Raw genomic sequence first — 26,612 nt, forward strand, 5'->3', positions numbered from 1 at the left:
GCGTGTCCTCGCCGGTGATGCTGCCAGAGTTGTTGCTGGCCGAACCTTTTCCCCCGTTTGCTCGCGTTTTCTCTCTCCTCTATTGCGTTGTGTGTGCGGTGCTGCTCGCGAGCCACCGCAGCGCTGTTGTCGGTTCCCACCCCCACCGAACACCACCGCTACCCGTCGCTGCTGTTGTTGAGGCCCAATGTTTCTTTCTCCTCCTTCGAAACACTTTCTCCTCTGTTCGTGTGCCTTCTCGTCGGTCTCCCCTGCTCGTTCCCTCGTCGTTGATGCGCGGTGTGCCTCGCCGTAGCTACTGTCGGAATTGTTGTTGCTGACGGCATTGTTCCTTCTCTCTCCTTCGTCGGGTGCTGTTGTTGGTGGTTCTACCGTCGGATGTCGGTTCTGCAAAGTACCTGAGGTACTTTCCCATTTTCTTGTGCTCAGTTGTGAGTTATTGCTATGTCTTTGTTGTTGTATTATTGTTGTTGTTGCTACTGTTGGTGTTACTCTTAGTGGTTGTAAGTGTTATCTTGGTGGTTGTTGTGGTTGTTGATGATGATGATGATGATATGGTGTTGTTGTTTTGATGTTTAGTTGTGTACTGTTGTTGTGTTGTTGTTGTTGTCAATTCTAAGAGTACCTAAGTACTAATTTGATTCTTTGGAGTATAAAATCAGTTTATGGTATCATTGGGTTTTGTAGCCTTAGTAAATTAGATCAATTTTGCCTACAAATAGTTCTTTTAATTCAATTCTTCTTGAAATGAGTAAAGAGAAGCCATGTTAGGTGGGTGTTTCATTTACGTATGTGGTTTGCAGTTGAGTTTTTTTTTTTTTTGGAAATTCAAAATTGTTATTGATAACCAAAAAAAAGAATTACAAACACCAATACACCTAGTTTAGAGCAAGAAGTAAACTAACTTTCCCCACCTTCTAGGAAATGACGTTATAAGTTCCAAGCTATTTTTGTTAAATAATTTTACCACTAATCATTATCCTAGTTATATTGGGGAGTACTAAATGAGTAAGTTAGTTTGATTGACTCTTTATAACCTGAACTTAATCCGACTAATGGAATTTGTTAGTGTAGTTGAATATATTAGTGTTATTGTCTCCTTATCAAAGATTTGTAATTAGACTCGTGAGACAGTCTTAGTTAAGAAAGTTGATTGAGTTAATTTAATTAGTTTTCTCATATTAAGTTAGAAAGAGAATTAATTAGTCCTTATTAGTAATGTCAAGAGTACTTGAGTTAGTTTCATTAACTATGGATTCGATTAATGAAGATGTGGTTAATAAAGTATTTTAGTTTGATAACTATAAACAGAATAAGATAATAAAGTCGGCTCATTTGACTAGTGATTCACTAAAGCGAATTAGTGTGTGTGTTTAACTACATAAATCAAAGTAAGTTAAGATTTACTTTGAAGAAGTCCCACTTAGATAATGGAATTGTTTTAATGAGATAAACTCGCTATGTATGACCATGAGTATGATCTGTACTTGTTTTTATTACTAATTGTGTTAATAAGAACTCAACTTCGATCATATTTAGTTACTTATAATTAACCTATGATCGATGAAACTTGAGTTGTGTGTTTTTGGTTAACTCTCGTTAGTTAATTCTAACTGAGAGACTTAGTAATATTGTTGTGGGATTTGTTGACATGATTAATTACTACCAGTTGTGTTTATGTTGATAATTGGAATTTGAAAAGCATATATGTATCGATTTCAAATATGTATTTATAAGAGTTATATGTTAGACGATTATGGTTATCTACGGGGGAAATGACTAGGTTGGATACAAGTTGCTAATTACTTTAATAGTCTTGATTATTGGAGGATGATTCTGGATGGAGTATCATTGGGAATTATGAATGAGATTATAATGTTGGAATTGTTATTCGATTGGTTAAGGATTTGAATGCAAGATAGAAATCAGTTTATTGAGGTTTATTTATGTGTCAAGTTAGCTTTATATTTCCAATATATTTGTTGGTAGCCAAATTATGTTCTTTATTTAGGTAAGGTTGCGAGTTATGTTTAGTTTGTTTAGTTATATAATTTAGAATTGTGATTATGAATTGGGATGCAAGTCGATGTAGCTCATATCATCGAAGTTATAGATGTTAATTAAGGATTAAGGAAATTAGAATGTTAAAGGTTGATAATGTGTGAATTAGGAATCAGTTACGATTACGTTTTTACAGTTTAGATTAGTCTAATTTTGGTTATTGATTATCAATGTTATTTTGAGGTGATTGTTGGAGGATGGCTATGTAGACGTATATAATTCAAGATGACATGGGAAATCAAGTCATGATGGTTGGAGCCTTGGAGGTTTCGCATAATTGTTATAGAGTGGATGTAACCTTTATGTTCAGCAATATATATTTAAATGCTACTGTGTGCGTTATATGAATATTAGATATCATATATCGTTTATAGTAATGCCCATGATTATAGTCATCTCTATGAGTTAGTTGTGAATTGTATTGGATTATTATAAAATATTCTTTTTGTTCACATTGGAGTTTTTCAAAAATACTATGTTTCTTAAAATATGATTTGGTATGATAATGAGGAAATGATTCAGATATGAGTTAAGACCAGATAAGGTCGAATATGGTGTTATGTTATGAGTATTGAGGACTAAAGTGTAAATCATTAAATATCTTATTTTATAAATATGAAAGTGAGGCATGACCAGGCAACCCGAGTTAGGGCAGGTAGAGTCCCTAGTTGTTGCCTTCCAGGATGGGCTAATTCCTGGCGTTATAAGACATGTCCGGGTAAGTCTTGCAAGCATAATAATAAAAGGCTGGGTGACGACCCTCAATAGTTTGGAGACAGCTGGTACTGCGTGGTACCCCTCTCCACTCGCGTTCATGCCAAACGATCTGATTTTGTGAAAATATAGTATCTGAGTTGAAAGGTTGATTAAATGAGAATATAGAAACATGTCATTTTGAGAGTCACTTATTGTGTTTGTTACTATGTAATTGATAATATATTATGGAACGTGGAATTTGGAAATGTAATATGTATGTTCAACAATAATATTGCTGCTAAGTATGCTATGATTAGTGTGATTGTTGAACTTATGTTGATTGTGTGAGAGTCGTTTTCAAGTAAAACCACCAAAGCATGTGTTACTCTTGTTTACGGGTTAGTACTCAGCTTTGCTGATGTGTATAGTTGTTTTGTCATTTCTGTGGCCTGTCACTTGGTGGGTGGCAGTATCTTAAATGTTTCAGGTTGAAGCCGTGAGTTATCCTTTTGCAAGTTGAAGCTAATACAAGTTGGAGCAGTATTATAGTTGTTATCGAAGTGAGGACGCTTGACTTTGTAATAGTTAGTTGTTTATTTTCTATAATCTATTTCTACATTTAAGAGTCGCTAGTTAGTGCTCCTGATTCTCTATCGGTTGTTGCTCCGCGAAAGTGTTGAGGTTGTTGAGCTTTGGGATTTGGAAATATTTTATAAATTGAAATTGGGTTCATATTATTTCTCGCTTTAGCGTTGTCTTATTTTCAAAGGAAACTCTGCCGGATTTTCTGTAGATTTTTATGAGAAGAAAGTCTGAGAATCAGAGCGTAGTTATAATAGTTAATTTATTTGAATAGAGCTGGAAATTGAGTTCCACACTCTCCGATATAGTTCGGTGAGTGTGATGGTAATAGTCCGAGTTACCTCGACTAGAGTCTCTTTCGCTGTGCTTAATCCTTTGTAAGCTGGTCAGGAAATTCGGGCTGTTACAAGTGGTATCAGAGCTTGAGTAGTTTTTGGATACACTGTGATCTCCACATCATAGTGTAGGGGTTGAATATAGGTCTAATGAATTGACTAAAGAGTTAGGTATAAATGAATCAAGCCGTATGAGTGTTTGCGCTTACGCGTGTACTATATGAATCCATTTATTTAAATGAGTATTACGTATGTGTATATTTGCTATTGTGTATATTATTATCTTGTAATGACTTGATTGTTCATGATATTATTTTACTTAAAAGTGTGTATTTCGAGAAAACTTGTATGATTTGCTCAAGTAAATGAATTTCAAACGAGATCTCTATCGATGAGATGATTGAAATCCAATGCCAACAAGTTTGCCCCTTTTGTTTTCTTTGCTCCTTGATTTCGCGAATCAAGTTGAAGTAGAGATACAAAAGATGATGGTAGAATGGAGGCTGGCCATTCATGTCTTTGGAGCTTGAGATTTTAGTTTTATGAAAATAATTATTTGTAAGTTTCGGGGACGAAACTTATTTTAAGGGTGGTAGAATGTAATAGCCCTAGTTTTTAAGAGCGTTTATTTAAACGTTAAATATATTTATTAAATTAATTATATTCCGAAAACTTTTATTTTATTTGAGTTTGTGGAATGTGTTTTGATATTATTGTCGTGTTTGTAATATATTTACTCAAGTTTATAAATTATTATATTAAAATTATTTTGGGTCTTATATGCGACTAAGTTGAGCGGTATTTGGTCAAATAGGAAGTCAAAGTCAATTTTTCCTTCAATTCTTCTCCCCTTTGTCGGTTTAGTGAGAACAAAAACCCACCCAAGTCATTATCTGCTTCCCGTGAAAACAAACCCCAACCCCCATGAGAAAACCCACGAAACCCCAAACCCATCTCTCTGTTTCTCTCTCTTTCGCTTACTGCTACATCACCCTCATGCCTCGCCGGTATTTTGCGGCGTGTCCTCGCCGGTGATGCTGCCAGAGTTGTTGCTAGCCGAACCTTTTCCCCCGTTTGCTCGCGTTTTCTCTCTCCTCTATTGCGTTGTGTGTGCGGTGCTGCTCGTGAGCCACCGCAGCGCTGTTGTCGGTTCCCACCCCCACCGAACACCACCGCTACCCGTCGCTACTGTTGTTGAGGCCCAATGTTTCTCTCTCCTTCTTCGAAACACTCTCTCCTCTGTTCGCGTGCCTTCTCGTCGGCCTCCCTTGCTCGTTCCCTCGCCGTTGATGCGCGGTGTGCCTCGCCGTAGCTACTGTCGGAATTGTTGTTGCTGACGGCATTGTTCCTTCTCTCTCCTTCGTCGGGTGCTGTTGTTGGTGGTTCTACCGTCGGATGTCGGTTCTGCAAAGTACCTGTGGTACTTTCCCATTTTCTTGCGCTCAGTTGTGAGTTATTGCTATGTCTTTGTTGTATTATTGTTGTTGTTGCTACTGTTGGTGTTACTCTTAGTGGTTGTAAGTGTTATCTTGGTGGTTGTTGTGGTTGTTGTTGATGATGATGATGATATGGTGTTGTTGTTTTGATGTTTAGTTGTTGTAACAGCCCGTTTTCCCGAGCTGCTAGGTAAATACACTTAAGATCCACTAATCACAATCAATGCTTAATAAGCCTCGAATTAAATATTAACTCGCAGCGGAAATATAACCTAAAAATCGATCCTGGACCTGTGGGTTATTGGCCCACAAAACAAAATCCTTAAAATAACACAATTATCTCAACTAGATTCCCAAATATTATATACAAAGGAACAATAAATAACTGTTCTACTAATCAACTAACTAGAATACAAACTCAATCTTTTACAAAACATAATCCTATTCTTGCTCCACTTCCATTCCCGAGCTCTTGACACCAAACCTGCAAATTCAGGGAGAAATACAAACAAACAAAATTTCAAAATGAGTGGAAAACTCGTAACCTTTACTTCAGCCCGTTATAAACATTTTATTTCTCAAATCAATTTCATTTCGTAATGACGCTGGCATAGCTCACTCTCTTAAACAAATCGGTGGCAAGTAGAAGCTTTGGACAAAAGGACAACTGCTGCCTCCAAGCTGCGCTATGGAGTCCAGCAACACTACCCCCAAAGTTCGCAATGGAGCGTAGCCGACCTGTACCAGGTCAAAAGAGTAACCCTCCTCCACCCATACCTTGCCCACTTACTATTTTCAGTTCATAAACTAAGCCAGCAAAACAGTTTTCGTATTCATACTCATCGAATAATATTTCATCATCAACTCACAACATCACATTCATAACTATGGCCATAGTACGAACTTATTTATCGAAAACAGAACACAAATGTTCACACACACACAAGGGCATGAGTAAATGATTTTACTGAATATAAAAGTTACCTGAATTGCAATCCAATTCCACCAACATAATTTCCTTCATAATCGCGAATGATTCCTCACTCCAAATTCATCTTCTAATAATCACCTCATAACAATAACAATAATCAACAACTATTTCAACTATATACTAAAACCATAACCAATTCCAATTTACAAATTATTAACCTTCAGCATCCTCATTCCATAATCTTCAAATCATAATTCAAAATTATAGATTTGAACTAACTAAACTTAACTCCTGCCAAACTAATTCAACAACATCTCTTCTTTATAAACCAACACAACTACAACCAACAACAGCACAACGACAACACAAATAGCCACCACAACTACTCCACAACTTCAACAACAATAAACAACAACTTCAACTCAACACCATCATTACAACAATCCTAACAACAACAGAACAATACCAACAACAACAACACACTACTATGACCACAACAACGCAGTAACAATCACTACAACATCACCACCCCAACAACAACCAACAATAAGAACAACAACAAAAAGTAGCAACAACAACAACAGATGAACAACCTCACAAACAACCACCACAACAGCTCACAAACCAAGGAGACATCACAACAGGACAACAACAATAACAACAACGCTGCAACAAAAACAATAACAACTAGGACTTGATATTTGCAAACTCTAATAAGAAATCAAAAACTAAAAGAAAGGCGGTGCGATTGACCTCTGCTCACAAGAGCAGCGAAGAACAGAGGGATGAAGGGAGCAGTTTCGAAGCTTTGGGTACGGTGGAGCACCGACGAACTCCACGCGCAAAGCAGCAGCAAAACAACCACAGCAGCGACACCAGCCGCGGTGGTCGCAGGACAGAGAGGAGAGAGAAAAACAGGGCAGAGCAGCGGCAACCCAGCAGCGAACGAGAAGAGAGAGAAAGAAACACGAGCACCACACACGTGCTGCTCCGACAAGTTGAAAATGACCCACGATGGCGCGCAAAAACAGAGCTCCAGCGAGCAGGAGCTAACAACAGCCGAGCAGCAACGACGACAATACAATAAAGCCACAACAGAGCACGAAGGGGGGGGGGGAACTGCAGCACCGCGAAGCTCCGGCAACCTCAGAAAACGCCGGCGAGGAATAATCAAATTCCGGTGAGACCGAGAGAGAAAATGGCTGGGGTTTGGGATTTTGGTTCGTCGAGTAAAACAACAGGGGAGGGTTTCATTTTGGGTTTCTTTGGTTTTTCAAATCTTTGGGTTTTATAAAACAACCGACAAGAAGGGAACATTTGAAGTTTATCTTCTAAAACAAACCGACCATATTAAAGGATGGGAACCCGACTTCGTTTTTTTATTTGGGCCAAATACCGCTCAACTTAGTCTCACATAAAACCCAAAATAATTTTAATAATAATAATAACAATAATAATAATAAAAGTAATCTCATATAATTAAATAAATAAATATATTACAAACACGATAAAATAATTCATACTCCAACTCAAATAAATTAAGAATTTTCGAAACATAATTAACTTAATAAATATAATTAATATTTAAATACTTAAAAACAGGGCTATTACACTCTACCACCCTTAAAATAAGTTTCGTCCTCGAAACTTCAAAACATAAACTCAATATTAAAATCGAGGAGCAAAGAAAACAAAATGGGCAAAATTTTCAAAATAGGATTCTAGAAATCTCATTCGTAGAGATCTCAGTTGAAATTCTTTAACTTAAGCAAATCAAACAATTTTCTCAAAATATACACCACCATAGCGAACACAGGACACTACACCTTTACATAAACGAATTCATATAGCACACACAAAAGCGAAAACACTTATATACTCAAACTTCAGCATTCCTAGTTTCTGATTACCAATTCTTAACCACTAATAATCCCAAATCAAGTTCAAACTATCCCAAAGATCTTTTACCCTCGCTAAGTAGCCAACTAGGCATACGGTCGCAAGGTTGCTCTGATACCATTTGTAACAGCCCGTTTTCCCGAGCTGCTAGGTAAATACACTTAAGATCCACTAATCACAATAAATGCTTAATAAGCCTCGAATTAAATATTAACTCGCAGTGGAAATATAACCTAAAAATCGATCCTGGACCTGTGGGTTATTGGCCCACAAAACAAAATCCTTAAAATAACACAATTATCTCAACTAGATTCCCAAATATTATATACAAAGGAACAATAAATAACTGTTCTACTAATCAACTAACTAGAATACAAACTCAATCTTTTACAAAACATAATCCTATTCTTGCTCCACTTCCATTCCCGAGCTCTTGACACCAAACCTGCAAATTCAGGGAGAAATACAAAACAAACAAAATTCCAAAATGAGTGGAAAACTCGTAACCTTTACTTCAGCCCGTTATAAACATTTTATTTCTCAAATCAATTTCATTTCGTAATGACGCTAGCATAGCTCACTCTCTTAAACAAATCGGTGGCAAGTAGAAGCTTTGGACAAAAGGACAACTGCTGCCTCCAAGCTGCGCTATGGAGTCCAGCAACACTACCCCCAAAGTTCGCAATGGAGCGTAGCCGACCTGTACCAGGTCAAAAGAGTAACCCTCCTCCACCCATACCTTGCCCACTTACTCTTTTCAGTTCATAAACTAAGCAAGCAAAACAGTTTTCGTATTCATACTCATCGAATAATATTTCATAATCAACTCACAACATCACATTCATAACTTTGGCCATAGTACGAACTTATTTATCGAAAACAGAACACAAATGTTCACACACACACAAGGGCATGAGTAAATGATTTTACTGAACATAAAAGTTACCTGAATCGCAATCCAATTCCACCATCATAATTTCCTTCATAATCCCGAATGATTCCTCACTCCAAATTCATCTTCTAATAATCACCTCATAACAATAACAATAATCAACAACTATTTCAACTATATACTAAAACCATAACCAATTCCAATTTACAAATTATTAACCTTCAGCATCCTCATTCCATAATCTTCAAATCATAATTCTAAATTATAGATTTGAACTAACTAAACTTAACTCCTGCCAAACTAATTCAACAGCATCTCTTCTTTTATAAACCAACACAACTACAACACCAACAACAGCACAACGACAACACAAATAGCCACCACAAATACTCCACAACTTCAACAACAATAAACAACAACTTCAACTCAACACCATCATTACAACAATCCTAACAACAACAGAACAATACCAACAACAACAACACAGTACCACGACCACAACAACGCAATAACAATCACTACAACATCACCACCCCAACAACAACCAACAATAAGAACAACAACAAAAAGTAGCAACGACAACAACAGAAGAACAACCTCACAAACAACCACCACAACAGCTCACAAACCAAGGAGACATCACAACAGGACAACAACAATAACAACAACGCTGCAACAAAAACAATAACAACTAGGACTTGATATTTGCAAACTCTAATAAGAAATCAAAAACTAAAAGAAAGGCGGTGCGATTTACCTCTGCTCACAAGAGCAGCGAAGAACAGAGGGATGAAGGGAGCGGTTTCGAAGCTTTGGGTACGGTGGAGCACCGACGAACTCCACGCGCAAAGCAGCCGCAAAACAACCACAGCAGCGACACCAGCCGCGGTGGTCGCAGGACAGAGAGGAGAGAGAAGAAACAGGGCAGAGCAGCGGCAACCCAGCAGCGAACGAGAATAGAGAGAAAGAAACACGAGCACCACCACGTGATGCTCCGACAAGTTGAAAATGACCCACGACGGCACGCAAAAACAGAGATCCAGCGAGCAGGAGCTAACAACAGCCAAGCAGCAACGACGACAATACAATAAAGCCACAACAGAGCACGAAGGGGGGGAACTGCAGCACCGCGAAGCTCCGGCAACCTCAGAAAATGCCGGCGAGGAATAATCAAATTCCGGTGAGACCGAGAGAGAAAATGGCTGGGGTTTGGGATTTTGGTTCGTCGAGTAAAACAACAGGGGATGGTTTCATTTTGGGTTTCTTTGGTTTTTCTAATATTTGGGTTTTATAAAACAACCGACAAGAAGGGAACATTTGAAGTTTATCTTCTAAAACAAACCGACCATATTAAAGGATGGGAACCCGACTTCGTTTTTTTTATTTGGGCCAAATACCGCTCAACTTAGTCTCTCCCAGACCACGTCGTTCGAATCGGAGCGACGTTGTCGCAAGAAATGCGAGGTCCGTTAATTGATTTTTTAAAAGCTAATAAAGATTGTTTTGCCTGGTCCCGTGAAGACATGACAGGAATAACCCCCGAGGTCATAACGCACAAACTCAACGTCGATTCCGATCACAAACCGGCAAAGCAGAAGCGACCCAAGTTTGCGCCCGAGCGAAACCAAATCATCAACGGCGAAGTCCAAAAGTTGATCGACGCTGGAAAGATACACGAGGTAAAATACCCAGAGTGGCTAATCAATGTCATGGTCGTGAGCAAAAAGAATGAAAAGTGAAGAGTCTTTATCAACTTCACAGACTTAAACAAGGCCTGTCCCAAAGATCCATTCCCCTGTTCCGCACATAGACGCGATGGTTAACGTGACAGCAGGGCACGATCTTATGATGTTCATGGACACGTATTATGGGTACAATCAAATCTTGATGCATCCGGACGATCAGAAAAAGACAGCATTCGTCACTGATAAAGGTATATATTGTTATAAGGTTATGCCCTTTGGTTTGAAAAATGCAGGTGCCACCTATCAACGAATTGTCAACCAGATGTTTAAAGACAAATTGGGCGACACAATGGAAGTATATATAGACAACATGCTCGTCAAGTCCAAACAAGAAAATGATCACGTCCAACACTTATCAGAGGCTTTCGACGTCCTTCGAAGGTATGGTATGAAATTAAATTCTACTAAGTGTACATTTGGAGTGGTTGCAGGAAAGTTCCTAGGATATGTCGTACCGCAACGAGGAATCGAAGCTAGCCCAGATCAAATAAGAGCCCTCATCAATATCCAATCCCCAAAGAATGTCAAAGAAGTGCAGAAATTAACCGGCCGCGTAGCCGCTTTAAATCACTTCATATCCCAGTCGTCTTAAAAATGTCACTAATTCTATGACGTCCTCAGAAAGAATAAAGGCTTCGACTGGTCGCAACTGCATGAAGACGCATTGCAAGCACTCAAAAAATACCTAGCGTCACGACCATTACTGTCAAAGCCCTGTGACGGAGAGACGTTGCAACTTTATTTGGCTGTGAGTGGCGTATTCGTCAGTGTCGTCTTGACACGAGAAGCAGAAAGCCAGCAGCTCCCAATCTATTACGTCAGTAAGTCTCTATTAGACGCAGAGACCAGGTATTCCTCCTTGGAAAAACTCATCATAGCTATAGTAGTTGCTGTTAAAAAACTTAGACACTATTTCGAAACGCATACTGTTGTTATGACTAACTACCCTGTCAAATCTGTCTTACGATGACATGAGTTAACAGGACGCATGAGCAAGTGGGCGATAGCGCTCAGTGGATACGACATCCAATATTGCCCCAGAACAACCATCAAGTCGCATGCATTGGCAGATTTTGTGGCGGACTTCAGCCTAGAGATATAGAAGCTAGCGAACGACGAAGTCACATAAATTAACCATGTAGACTTTGAGCCCTGGACATTATTTGTTGACGGATCTTCTAATTTTTGTGGTGCAGGTCTAGGTATTGTGCTAAAGTCGCCACAAGGGGGTAAGGTAGTACGAGCTATCTGCTGCGAGTTCAGAGCGACGAACAATGAGGCCGAGTACGAAGCGCTCATAGCAGTAATGACCATAGCAGAAGATATGGGAGCAAAAGCGCTGAAAGTGTACAACGATTCACTGTTGATAGTTAGCCAAATCAAAGGAGAATTTGCCGCAAAAGATTCCAAAATGGCTATGTATCTAGAATTAGCTCAGCAAAAAAGTAAAGTGTTTAACCCATTTGACATTTTGCAGATCCCAAGAGACCAAAATACCCAGGCGGATGCATTAGCCAATCTTGGATCCTCCTTGAGGGACATTTCATTCGCTTCCGTTCCCATAGTCCATCTGGCAAATCCTGCAGTCGCTAGAAACGGTGGTAAAATTATCGCGACGACGGAAGAGTGTGCCCAAGTCGATGATGATAGCGACCCTAATGCTGGTAACGATGTCGCAAGCGATAAGGGAGAAATTGCAGGGATGAACGACCTCGACAATGAGGAGGTAAGTGCCAATTGGACAAAATCATTTTATGATTATCTCACTAACAATATACTTCCAGGAGACAAGCCAGAAGCACGCAGAGTTCGATTCAAAGCGTCACGATACGTGATCATACAAGGAGTGTTGTTTAAAAAGTTTATCGCAGTTCCCTACTTGCGTTGCTTAGAAAAAGATCAGTGGGGTAAAGTATTAGAAGACCTGCATGAAAGAACGTGTGGGAATCATTCAGGAGGATGCAATCTATCCAACAGAGCGTTGCGTATGGGTTACTATTGGCCCATGATGAAGAAAGACACGATAAGGTATGTCACCAAGTCCGACAGCTGTCAACGACACGCAGGTATGACGCGTAAACCCTGTGAGATTTTACATCCTTCTTTAACACCATGGCCTTTCATGAAATGGGGCATGGATATAGTTGGTAAATTACCTTCAGCCCCAGGTCAGTATGTTGGCACTAACCGATTACTTTTCTAAATTGATAGAAGCAGATTCTTTCCAGCAGGTACACGATAAAGAAGATTTTCTTTTATATATACTAACATAATTTGCAGGTTTGGTGTCCCATCTGAAATAATATGCGACAATGGGTCGCAATTTCTTAGCGACAAGACGAAACATTTTTGCAACGAATGGAATATAACGTTGTTAACGTCAACGCCAAGGTATCCACAAGCCAACGGACAGGCTGAGTCTAGCAACAAGACCTTCATTGATACCCTGAAGAAGCGAGTCACCGCCAAGAAAGGCAAGTGGGCAGAGGCATTACCTTCCATCCTGTGGGCCAATCGCACGACACCATGCACGGCGACAGGACAAACGCCGTTCTCGCTAGTCTATGGGTGTGAAGCTGTTCTACCATCTGAAGTGAACGTCCCGACCGCCAGGTATGGCTTAATGACGAAGCAGCAAAATTGTAATGAGCTTTTCAACGATTTGGATACCATCGAGGAGTTGCTAGACGCAGCATTGGTACGTATGGCGGCTCAACAGCAAGTAGTCGCAAGAAGTTTCAACAAAAATGTTCAAGCAAAATCGTTCGTCGAAGGCGATTAGGTTCTAAGGAAAGTATTTCAGAACACACAAGAAGTTATCGTTGGCAAGTTAGGACCTAAATGGGAGGGACCATACCAGATTAGTATAGTATGCAATGGAGCCTACCGACTGGTCCGACGTGACGGAAGCCTCATGCCACGTAGTTGGAATGCTACACATCTTAAATAATACTTCTTCTAGTTAAGTAATTTACTATTTTATCTCTACAGTATGAGGCAATAAATGACACCGTTATCATGTCAACGTCGCTAACTGTTAGCAACCTTAGTGTTGTCTCACTGTGCTTTGTTTTCTTTCAGGAGATCCATTTCCATCTGTTTCAATAATGTCGCAACGTTCTAACGACGTAACGAATAGTCGTTTATTTCATTGCACAATAAGAGTAGAGTGATGTTGTCACCATCTACAATCTTCCAGTTTTTCTTGCTTCAATAAGTATGTCTTGCAATTGTGTACCATGGTTATCTGTGATGTTTTACATGCTCCCTCCGACAAGTACATGTAAGTGTTTATCCATTTGTTGTGAATGTTCTAAGTTATCACAATGATTAAGTCCAAACTTTACGTCTGAACGACCAATGTGGGCTAACTAAGCGCCTGATCATGTCCTTAGAACGTCAGAATAACGACAGACAACGAAATGCATGCATGTCACACAAACAATAATGATAGATTAACTTAAAGGCAAAAAAGTATCAAAAGTTATGGTCACTCCCCCGAGTGACCCAAAAGTACAAAAGTTAAAAGTCACACTCTTAAGTGACCGAAAGTAGAGTTTGATAAAATTCTAAAGTTTTAAAGGAAGAGACATAACGTAAAAAAGAAAGACTATGCGTCTGAGCTCTTGTCGGTCTCTTTTGCTGACGACGCAGCAGGTGGCGGAACGATGGCTGATACTTCTTTCTTAGTCTCTGGTTCAGGCGGCACGTCTGACGCAATGAAACCGGCACAGCTGGTTGTATTTTCATCTATTTGGAGTGGAGAATCTGCTGTCGCTGCCAATTCATCTTCGTCCATCAGATCCTTCATTCTCCTATGTATTTGAGGAAAAGGTCTATATCCTTCTGTGGCGTCCAGGATGCTGTCTTTTTCATCATAAACTGGTACATAAGTTTATCTCTGACCCTTATAGTCACCTCAGCTTCGAGCACATCTAGTTCGCTCTTTTGAACGTCGATTGTCGTTTGGAGTTCCTTGATTTCCCGGCGTGACGGCTCTTCCAGCTTAGTGGCCTTGTCTCTTATTTGCTCTGCTAGCTCCTCCCCGTTTGTCTTCATGTTTGATTGGCAAGTTTTCAACTCGGTCTCTTTGGACTTCATGTCGAGCTCATCTTTTTCGACCCTCTGTCTCATGGTCTGTTGACCCTTCAACAGTGTCGACATCTCCCTCTTAGCCATAATGAGATGATGTGATGACTGTGCAAAGAAGAAGTGCGTACTAGTCAGTGGTTATAATTTATTTTCAAACGTTGTAAAATCAATAGTTAGGTTGAGCGACCAGACCTGGAAAAGAAGTTCTAAGCCATCCGATATCATGCGTGGGAGGGTGTGCTCCCTTATCCTTTCCTTAGCGTTAGGAAAGAAAAATTGTCAGCTTCAGGCCATATAGACCTCTCCAGTGACATGAAGTCATTGGGAACGGTCACAGTGTATGATGACCCACCCTTGTCAGGAGGGGCCAGGAATTCAGTCTTGCGCGCCTTTGGCGCAATATCCTATTCGTCGTCCAGTTGGACAATGACTGTAGTATCATTCTTTTTTGTCGTAGACGCAGACGCAGTGTTGGTAGACGTCTTTCTATCCCTCTTTCGTCTGCGAAGCATTTCTGCCAATGCCTGGCTGTCCATGCTTCCTCTAGGTCATGACTGCGAAGATCTTGTCAAAGATCGCTCAGGCATTAGGATTACTCTAACGTTGGAAAAGGTTCAATGAGCAATGTAAAGACGAACTTACCAGAAGCCATAGGTGAACAACTGTCTTGATTGGCGAATAAAACCTCCTAAATTGCCGGTCTTCTTCTGACACTTTCAGAAACTTATCGTACATTTGCTGGGACTCTTAACGGTGTGTCAGCAGTTTTGGATTCAGACTTGCAGGAGAAGCGTTGTAAGAACAGTGTTAATGACATGACATGCAAAGAGTATGATTAAAACAAAACAGACTTTTTGTGTTCCAGCCACCAATTAAGGTTTTTCCAGCTTATCCCAAAGATTATTTCTTCACGAAAACATATATGTTTTTCCATCCTCTGTCATTTGACTGCACTCCCCCAACTAGTGGTCCTAATCTCGCTTTGACATGAAGCGTTATTCTGTTCTTTGCCTTAACCCTTATTTTCATAGCAGAGCAGAAGATCGTGGAGGGTAAATGCTTCTTCCCAGGACGCTGTCACCCTGTCGATGACGCTCAGGATTCGTCATACTTGGGGTATTATCTGCCTGGGCTGATTTGGTAGATCTGCATCAGATCTCTAGCTAAAGGAGAAAAGGGTAGTCTTAGACCTATCTTAAAAGGGTATTCATAAAGCACAACCCAGTTGCTGGGGCATATCTCCGGTTGTTCAGTCGGCTCTACATTCCTAATTATGGTGTCGACAGGTAGGTTCCCTAATTCTAAGAATCTCATCATGTCTTCCTCCAACATGTTCGATTGTTCATCTTCGTGTTCCCCTCTCTTCTCTGCAACTCTCTCTTTTCCTTTCGATTTTTCTTGTTTTTTTACAAAATTCCTAATACTACGCCTGCTAGGAGCCATGGATGTAATCGAAGTAAAAAACAATTGCAAAACGAAAAGTTAGCAGCGGTGGAAATTTACCTGGCCACTAGTAGAAAAAAACTCAATTGCTCCGGTTTTTAAGGCCACAAATGCTCCGTATTTGACCCGTAGTAGAAGCCATACGAGCATTTGGATGTTTTACAAATGCTTCGGTTGTTAACCGGAGCATTTGATAGTCAAATGCTCCGGTCGTAAGACAAATGCTCCTGTTTTCACTTAACAAGCGGAGCATTTGTTTGGTTTTTTTATAAAAAAAATCGCCGCCCAGCACTACTACATAGCCAGGTAGCACCAGTAGCAATGTCCTTAGACTTCCACCTAGCACAAGTAGCAACCCATATTACACAACTAGCTAGGCAGCACCAAAAAACTAAATCATATATTATATATTCTGTACAATGCAAATAAAAAAAACAGAAAATTTATTAATCATCATTAATTAGAATCAAAGTACATGAAATATATAATACAACTATAATCACTTCTTCCTTAACTACATATATACAAATACAGGAAACCTTTAAGAGCAAAATTGTCGTTCAATATTGTATCAAGAGTATAGCCTTCGTATTATAGCCTAGGTATGTAGCATGCAGTAGAGCATATCTTCAGACAATTTTGGTCAATGTTGTTAAATAATGACCTTCAGACTCTCACTGATCATACTAGTCATTCAACTGAAAATTAAACTCCCAATTCACACTAGTACAAAAAAGATCAAATGCTCCGGTTAAAAACCCATTAAATGCTCCGTATTTAACGCGTAGCAAAAGCCATACGAGCAATTGGACAATTAACAAATGCTCCGGTTCTAAACCGGAGCATTTGATGGGGCAAATGCTCCGGTTGTATAAAAAACCGGAGAATTTGCGCAACAAATGCTCCGGTTTTTTGGCTAATAACTGGAGCATTTGCGTGTCAAGTGCTCCGTTTTTTTAGCTTAACCGGAGCATTTGTTCTTTAATTTTTTTTTAAAAAAGCAGCACCGTTTATAAATATTATTTCTAGAGCTGTTACATATATATTGTGCACGCACAGCTCTGTTACAATACTCCACCTCGTGCCCTCCTCATTGCTATACAAAATTCGTCCAAAGTATATCCAACAAATTGCACATAAAAATTCAATAATCCAACAAATTAGCTTTCAAATTAAATTATATTATATGAAGTGTAGAAAAGAAATACAAAATACTACTCTAAATTCAAAGTATGTGTTTACATCATAAGTAACTAAATATCAAAATCAAAGACAACTATCAGTAAGGAAGGAAGCAAACTTGTCTCGAACTTCATTGATTTCCTCAATAGTGAACAACTCCTCCTTTGGCGTGTTGTAAATCTAATAAGAACAAAGACAATAATATATATGTCAAAATTTATCCGTTATTAGGTCGTTTTGCCATTAATTATATCCTTTTCATACCATATCATGTATTTTTAGCTTACAATCTATTCTAATAAGTTGTTTTGGGATTATTAGGATGATTACAAGTCAAAGTTGATCGATCAAGTCAATTTTGAGCAAGTAAATCCCTTTACAAGGTCAATTTAGCCCGTTTTGGGTCTAATGCATCCATTTCATACCACAGCATGTAAGTTTAGCTTATAATCTACTCTAATATGTTGTTTTAAGATTACTAGGATAACCATAAGTCAAAGTTGATCGTACTAATCAATTTTGTTCAAGTAAAAATCATTTCAAGTTCGTTTTAGACCATTTTGGGTCCAATTCATCCATTTATATACCATATAGCATGTAATTCTTGCTTATAATCTACTCTAACATGTTGTTTTAGGATCACTACAATGATTACAAGTCAAAGCTGTTCGTTCTAGTTAATTTTGTGCAAGTAAAGACCTCTCACGGTCGTTTTAGCCCGTTTTGGGTCCAATTCATCCATTTCAACTCTAATAGCATGTAAGTTTAGCTTATATTATAATCAATTCTAATATGTTGCTTTAGGATTAATAGGAAGATTACAAGTCAAAGTTGATTGTTCTAGTCAATTTTGTGCAAAAAAAGAGACCATTTTCAAGGTTGTTTTAGGTTCAATTCATCCATTTCATACCATAAAATATAATTTTTGCTTACAATCTACTCTAATATGTTGTTTTAGGATTACTAGGATGATTACAAGTCGTATTTAACTTGCGGAGTCAATGTTGTGCAAGTAAATGCCAATTTATGGTAGAAGTTGTTTAAAGACTAATTAGGAGAAAATCAAGTCATAGTTTGTAAGGGGGATGAAATGTTACAAACCTTCTCTAGATCATCAAATTCCGTGCAAGAAGAAATTATATCGTACATAAACCTCATCACATAATAGCCGCAAGCAACCCCATCATGTTGTTGTGCACACTAAATTCAAAAACATAATCAAAAAATAATTCTCAAAATTCTGATCAATAAATCTAGGGAGACTAATAACTTAAAGATAGATGACAACCGAAATCATTTACTTACCTTCACCGATTTCCATTGAGGAAGTGTGGCTCTCCTGGGACCAGAACCACGCAGTTTCTTCATCACACTACAACACCACATTTTATAATAGTGACAACAATGTCATGCATGTTAATGAAGACCTAAAAGAAAATGAAAATATAACAATACCTATTCAATATGCTTTTGACTAGTAAGCTTCGGGGTGGTTCTCGACGCACAGAATCAAAATGGTATATTGTATGATTTGAAGGACATATCACCAAGAGCATCCAATGAAGACTAATAATAAAAATTTAAATTCAACAATCATATATATATATATATACATATTTGTACCAATAGTATTTATCCAAAATAGCATTATGAAAAGACATTATCAATTAGGTACTAAACATACTCTTCAATGTATGGAGCAATAATATACTTATCTCCCGATCGAACACATTGTCTAATACTCCGTTCAATGTACTCATTCGCTTCTGCATGGTTGTGCAAGCAATTGGCATCACGAATGTCTTGTGGACATAACCTCCCAACTTTCGAAATAGAATCACATCCAAGTAAATCTTCGTAAAGTGCACTAAAAAAATAATCAAGTAAAGTTAGAATGAAAACCGGCAACCACTAACAAAATATTGAAGTAGTTACTTTAATTATATATAACCTCATGATGACTTGTAATATGGGTATATTTAACATCGCTCCACAGAGGAATTCCCGAATATCCACTTTATATACCCAAGTAGCTGAATCTTCACCTAGGTAGTGGAATTGAGACTTCTCTAAATCCACCTTTATTGGGGAAGAATCCGGCAAGTTGCTAACCTGAGCATGTAGCCAAAGACATGACTTGCTAAGAGATTGGATCACTTGCTGACACACAAGTGGTGTTCCTTTTGGTGTCGCATCAGGAGATGAGCCCTTGGATGAAATCTTTCCTACAATTGCAGGAATAGGTTGTGATTCCGCCTTGTTACTGTTAGCTTTTGAGCCCACCTCATCCAATTTTGAATGGTTTCCTTGCGAAACCTCTTTGTTCACATCCAAATTCTTCACATTTTTTGCCTTTTTTGTTTTCTGCAAAGCCTATTTTGAAAAAGACACAAAAAAATATAGTTGAAAAGATCATTTGGTATGTTTTCATGCCAGTTTTATTTTAAAGAGAAAAGGAGAGGAAATAAAATAGCTATAAAGCGTATGGTGATTATAAACAACAAATTGAACAGATAAAGGAAAAAACTACAAATTAACTCCATAATGTGCATATATATTTGAGTTGGGCAAAACTTTTAAATCACTATCATCATGCTTAGTCACATATATTTTACCTCATCTGTAAATCGCACCCAAGCACGTGGCCATATCACAAAACTACCCTCTGCGTCATTGAGAACAAAGAGGCTCCAATCCGCCCTAGGGACCGGCAGTGGGAAATCTTCAAATCCACATATAATGGTGTCTACGGACACATTAAAATAAAAATCTGCTACCGGCTACGAATGCGATGTTTGGCCCACTCTCGATGGTTGTGCCCGACCATAAGCTACCACAACCAACTCACCATCTTTTGATTTCAGAAGTAAAAGATCACAATGTGTCTCCTCCTATTTAAACCATAATTGGCTAAATCAAACTTTAACAACATGATATAATATATTTTGTCAGAAAAGAAACTGAAAAAGTAATTCTTTATTTACCTCTAAATTAGGTACCGGGGGATCAAGTAGTGGAGGATTAGGTATCGAACCAGGTACTTCTCTAGGTGTCTCAGAATCTTGTTGGCTTAATTTGTCTCCTGGAGTGATATTGCGCTCGTCAAAGCTAGGTAATCCCATGTGCTCCAAGATGGCATTCGAATTAATTCTTCATCCTCTTCTCAAGCTCCTCTATTGCAGATTTCATTTTGTGCTCCATATCTTGTGATGCATTAGAAATTGAGCTTGATCTTGTTGCGGAGTACTCTTCACCGTAAGCTTTTTTCAAGCCTAGTCGTACCCCTCTTTTCCCTTTCACGCGTCCATCATGATCCTTATCTAGTACCATATATAAGGCATCCTTGTTCGCTTTGGGAACGAACTCACCTGCAACCTCTTTGTGCTTCCATCCAAGCTAGTGAAAGAAAGAACACATAAGAAAACGGTTAGTTGGAAACTGAAAAACTAAATTCAAATGAAGTGACACGAAATACTAAACACAGCATCGAATATCTTCTTCGTTCCCGGATCAGAAATGGTTCTTCTCCCATTTGCATCTCGACTATGAAGTGAACAATACCAATCGGCAACTCGATCAATCTTCTTTGTCGTAATTGTAGAGCTAGAAGTTCCCCCCGGCGATGAGCTAATGCTCGGGTAAAAACCATCTAAGCCACTCCTTTCTACTTTTCTCATAAGTTTTATGACCCATATGATGATAAAACTTCTTCTTGCTTGAACTTATATAAGCTTTAGTGCGCTTTTTCTGTAGAATCAATATAAAATATATAAATAAAAGGTAACAATAGTCAATAAAGGCATATAATATAAAAAAATTTGACTAGTTGGCTCACAACAAAACAGAATTTTCATAAATGTACAGGAGGGATGGAGGGGGGTGGCAGGGGGGGTAAAAGAGGGGTGGCAGGGGGGTGGAAGGGGGGCTGGCAGGTGGGTGGCAGTAGGGTGGAAGGGGGCTGGCAGGTGGGTGGTAGGGGGTGGAAGGGGGGCTGGCAGGTGGGTGGCAGTGGGGTGGAAGGGGGGATGGCAGGTGAGTGGCAGGGGGTGGAAGGGGGCTGGCAGGTGGGTGGCAGTGGGGTGGAAGGGGGGCTGGCAGGGGTGGCATGTGGTGCTATGTAGTTTATCTCCATGATCTATCATGGAGATCATGTGGTGCTATGTAGTTTATCATCAACTATTTTCATTTGGAACTTTGTTACACCTACAGGTTGACATGTATAGAAAACAGTCCCTCCATTTTTTACAGGTGATGCTTATATAAGCCTAAGCTTCCCTCGGACCCATTCATAGGCTCAACCAATATAAAGTTGGTAAAACAATAATGTATATGTGTTTGAAATCACTAGCTCAGTTTATTCATAGGCTCAACCAGTGGTAGTGGGAAGGAGTGCAGGTGGGTGAGTGAGGGGGAGGCAGTGAGTGCAGGGAGTGACCATTTAAAAGTTCTTGTTATGGTGGTGAATGGAAGGAAGACTATATGCATCTACCCTCTCTAATGTTCTCTCTTTAGCTCAGTTTATGTAATCCCTTGTGTTTGAGGATGATGTTGGCTGAAAAGAAGTGAAGTCTTTGTAGATACTTTTGTTTGTCCTTTAAGAAAATGAGTAATCTGTAGTTTAGTATGCTTAATTTGGTCCTCTACATCCTCGTATTGTTGTCTCTATGTTGAATCTGTTTAGATTTAAGTTCAAAAACTTGTTGGAATCATCTTTTTTGCAATTATATGTAGTACTGAATGCAATATATACTTTCAACTTTTTCTTAATTTTGAATTGACCATATTAGATGTTCAAACCGGGCAATCCAATCACTGTAGAGGAATGTTTGAATCCAAAATAAGAAAGCCATCCAATCAATGTAGAGTAATACTCTTTAAAGGGTTTTAAAGCCTGTTTGATTTGTGCATACAAGTTGCTGAAAACAGAATAAGATGTTCAAGCAGTCCTTTACTTATTTGGTTACAAAAATAATACCAGTGTGGTGGGCATTGTGAGTCCATTTCAACCAAGCCATACTAATTCCAGTGTAAAGTACACCCAAAAACACACAATATAAACATAATGAATATAGATATAAAGATGTAAATAACACCATTACCTTGCTTTTCAAATAAACCCATTTTAGATAAATCATTATGAAGTCTTCTGTAATCTTTATGAGCTTCCTGTTGTGTTTTATGAGCTTTATGTAGTGGATAGATAAGCTGGATTGTTGCATTACCAGGAGATACATAAAACATAGCTTTCAAGAAAATGGCATTAACCTGTGGATGATCTCCAATTTTAGCTGCACTCTGTCCAACGCTTGAGATGCGCGAATCTAACCTTGCAAAGCTATCAAATAGCCCATCTACACCTTTTTCCAGCTGAAAGTAATACATATAGAAGATATGAATATAAATTTCTGCCCATCAATTTTCTTGACATTTTAACATGCAAAAGTCCAACACCTTTTTCAGAATCACGAAAGCCACAAATTTCAAAAGAAACATTTGACCATAGAACTCAAGCTTAAAAACAGTTAGTGAACTTAAGTGATCTAAACATAGTAACTCAAGCTTAAAGATAAGGTTTTCAAAACCAACAATTTATTTTAGGCAAACCATAACATAGATATTCCTGATCTACAAATGCAGGACCTAAAGTGATCTAAACATAGTAACTTCATCCACTAAATCACAAAATCGAACATCCTAGGAATCGTGTTTCATCCAATACAATACAATGCTCGAGAGGAAAACGGGTTACGAAGATGAGAATAGGAACCACAAAAATATGTTTCATATCTCCCAAATAATAAAAGACATTCATAAACTTGTACATATAATACCTCGTGAATATATCATTCTCAGGAATCGATAAGTATCCCTTCTGTGTGATCTACACGCATATAATTTGTGTCGACATCTGCATCGCGTGTTACATCGATTTTGGGATTGATAAAAGGCAGGCTATCCTCAAAAGCATCATATTCTTCCTCATCATCAACATCGCCAATGCCAAAGATACTTCTTTTTCCCGGTACAACAATACACCACTTATGATCAACAGGGTCTCTTACATAGAATACTTGCTTAGCATGTGTTGCAAGTATAAATGGCTCGTCACTTTCACGCAAATGACCCAAGTCTACAAGAGTGAATCCACAAGGGTCATCCTTTCTTACAAAACGTCGATTATTACCTATCCATTTGCAACAGAACAGACCAACCTTGAAACTAGAGTAGTTAAGCTCCCATATTTCTTGAATTCGCCCATAGTATAACAATTTGGCATCCACCGGATTCCGATCCTTAGCGCTCGCATAAAATGTAGATGACGCCAAAACGGAAACACCACTATTTTGCAGTGATGATGACTTTTCATCTTGACCTTCACTCCAAAATGTAAATCCGTTGATATCATACCCCTCATATTTGTTGACAGCTTCACGAAGACCAAATGCTAACCACTTAATAGTTTCAGATACATCATCTTGTTGCTGACATATTACTCGATCATGAAACCAATCAATAAACGTCTTATTGTGCAACTGCGTTAATGCCCTATCCCCTTTGGAAGGATTTTCAGCTCGTAGCACCTCCATATGCTCAGCCAAATACGGATGCACTGTTGCAACGTGATGCAACACATATAACTGTGCTTGTAGGCGCCTATCCCTTGGAGGTGTGACTAATTTTGAGCCAATCGTACCGTGGCCTTCAAGTCTTCCATCATGTCGAGATGTAGGAAGTCCAATAGGTTCAGCACCAGCCAAATACTCGGCTATAAAATTACCAACTTCATCGCCCATGGTTCCTTGAATGATACTAGCTTCAGGTTGTGCAGGATTCCTCACTTTATCTTGTAAAGTACCCATTCGTCTTTCAAAAGGATAACACCACCTCAAAAACACTGGACCACAAAGCTTTATTTCACGAACTAGATGGACGATAAGAGAACCATTATGTCAAAGAATGCAGGTGGAAAATACATTTCAAACTTGCAAAGAGTCTCTACCACATCAGCTTGAAGAGCATCAAGTCTTGTCGGATCAAGCACTTTGCTACATATCGTGCTGAAAAATGAGCATAGTTCAGTAATAGCATACCTCACATGTTTTGGTAGTATCCCACGAATAGCAATCGGTAAAAATACTTGCATCATTTCATGGCAATCATGAGATTTCATAAACCCTAATTTTAACTCGCCATTCAAAGACACAAATCTTTTCATATTAGATGAGTACCCCGACGGAACCTTAATGCCATACAAAGACTCACAAAAAATCCGCTTCTCTTCCTTGGACAACGTATAACAAGCTGGAGGCAAATAATTTCTATTGTCGACTTGTTTTTTGTTCTTTTTAACCTTAACTTTCTCGAGATTTCTGTTTTCTTCTGATTCTTTCCCCTTATTGTCTTCCTCAATATTTGTTTCTTTTTTCAGATTTCTTCCTCTTCCTACCTTTCTTGTCCTGAGGCCACAACTCTGGCCGAACTCCTTTCTCTTCCAAGTACAATCGTGAGGCCTTGTTATCCTTTGTCTTATTGGGAATATTCATAAGCGTCGCAGAATAGCATCGCATACATTTTTTTCTATATGCATGACGTCGAGACAATGTCTAACCTTTAGGTCTTTCCAGTAAGGGAGTGTCCAAAAGACAAACTCCTTTTTCCATAATCCTTTCTTCTCTTTCACTGTTTTACCAAAGATCGTTTCAACACCCTTTAGTTGCTCATAAACCTCTTTACCAGTCAATGGTCTACGAGCTACACCCTCTTCAACAGACCCATAAAATGCCTTCTTCTTCTTCTTACGAAAAGGATGGTCGGGTCGTAAGAACTTTCGGTGGGGCATGTAGACATGTTTGCAATTAGGAATGAATGTGGATTCCATGTCATCCATACATATCGGACATGCTTTCTTACCTTTATTCTTATACCCAGATAAGTTACTGTACGCCAGGAAATCGTTAATGGTGCAGAAAAGCATTGCACGCAAGGTGAACATCTCATTAGCATGAGCATCAAACGGAGAAACCCCTTCATCCCATAGCTTTTTGAGATCATTGATAAGTGGTGCAAGATAGACATCTATGTCATTTCCGGGCTGTTTAGGACTTGAGATTAGTAGCGACAACATCATGTACTTGCGTTTCATACACAACCAAGGAGGCAAGTTATATATGACTAAAAGCACATGCCATGTACTATGCAAAGAACTCATACTTCCGAATGGATTCATCCCATCTGTACATAGTCCAAGCCTCAAATTACGATCTTCATTCCCAAATGGCTTATGCAATCTATTAATACTCTTCCACTCAGGAGAATCTGCCGGATGCTTCAACAAACTATCTTTCTTCCTTCCGTCTGCATGCTACCTCAGATTTTTTGCATCTTTTTTTATGGAAAACAACCGCTTGAATCTAGGTATTATTGGAAGATACCACAACACCTTAGCTGGGGGTCCTTTCGAACCTCCACCCCCTTTACGCTTGTAACGTGACTTCCCACACCGTGGACACTCATCGAAATTGTCATATTCATTCCTATATAACACGCAGTCATTTGGACAAGCATGTATCTTCTTGTACTCTAAGCCAAAGGGACACATAAGCTTTCTAGCATAATAAGTCCACTTTGGAAGTTCATTGCCATCGGGAAACATCTCACTTAACACTTCCAACAAGGAAGTGAAACTAATATCGGTCCAATTTCCCTTTGACTTAATGTTGAAAAGTGTCAACACGGCAGAAAGTGTGGTAAATTTTTTACAACCAGGATAAAGTGGCTTTTGTGCTGCCTCTGTCAAAGACTCAAAAACACGAGAATGTTGTCCTAAATCATCCTCGACACCATCCATCATCTCATCCACATGATCATTGTCATCATCATCAATCTTGTCCTCAGTATCATACTCCATTTCCTCAAACGCGTCTTCTTGCTCATGGACATGATTTGCACAAGAATTCCCTTCATACACTCCCTCCTCACCATGCCAAATCCACACATGGTATTCAGGCCTAAACCCATTACGAAGTACATGCTCCCTAAGCAACTCAATACCATTGACTTTGAGCACATTACTACACTTAACACAAGGACAATAAAATCCCAAAGCCCCCGTCCTAGCTTGATGTTTTAAGGCAGAATCACAAAATTCCAGTACCCCATCCATAAATTTCGACGAATTAATGTTACCATACATCCACGAACGATCTTTCGCCATTCAAACATATCTTTAACGATTAATTAAACACATATAATAACACATTGTCAATCATTTAAGCATTAAACAATATGAAGATGCAAATTCAAAAAAAGATTTATAGC

General features: G+C 38.9%; 1 long non-coding RNA gene across 1 annotated transcript; it reads right to left on the reverse strand.

The window, feature by feature from the left end:
* Positions 1–17,323: 17,323 nt before the first annotated feature.
* On the reverse strand, positions 17,324–20,154 carry LOC125496373 (uncharacterized). Its single transcript, XR_007273035.2, has 6 exons — positions 19,910–20,154; positions 19,611–19,667; positions 18,979–19,577; positions 18,600–18,666; positions 18,396–18,494; positions 17,324–17,474 (listed from the first exon to the last, which is right to left on the reverse strand). It is a non-coding gene; the product is annotated as an uncharacterized LOC125496373 (long non-coding RNA).
* Positions 20,155–26,612: the final 6,458 nt, after the last annotated feature.

This window comes from Beta vulgaris, chromosome 4 (genome assembly GCF_026745355.1).
Source record: "Beta vulgaris subsp. vulgaris cultivar EL10 chromosome 4, EL10.2, whole genome shotgun sequence".
Lineage (NCBI taxonomy): Eukaryota > Viridiplantae > Streptophyta > Magnoliopsida > Caryophyllales > Amaranthaceae > Beta > Beta vulgaris.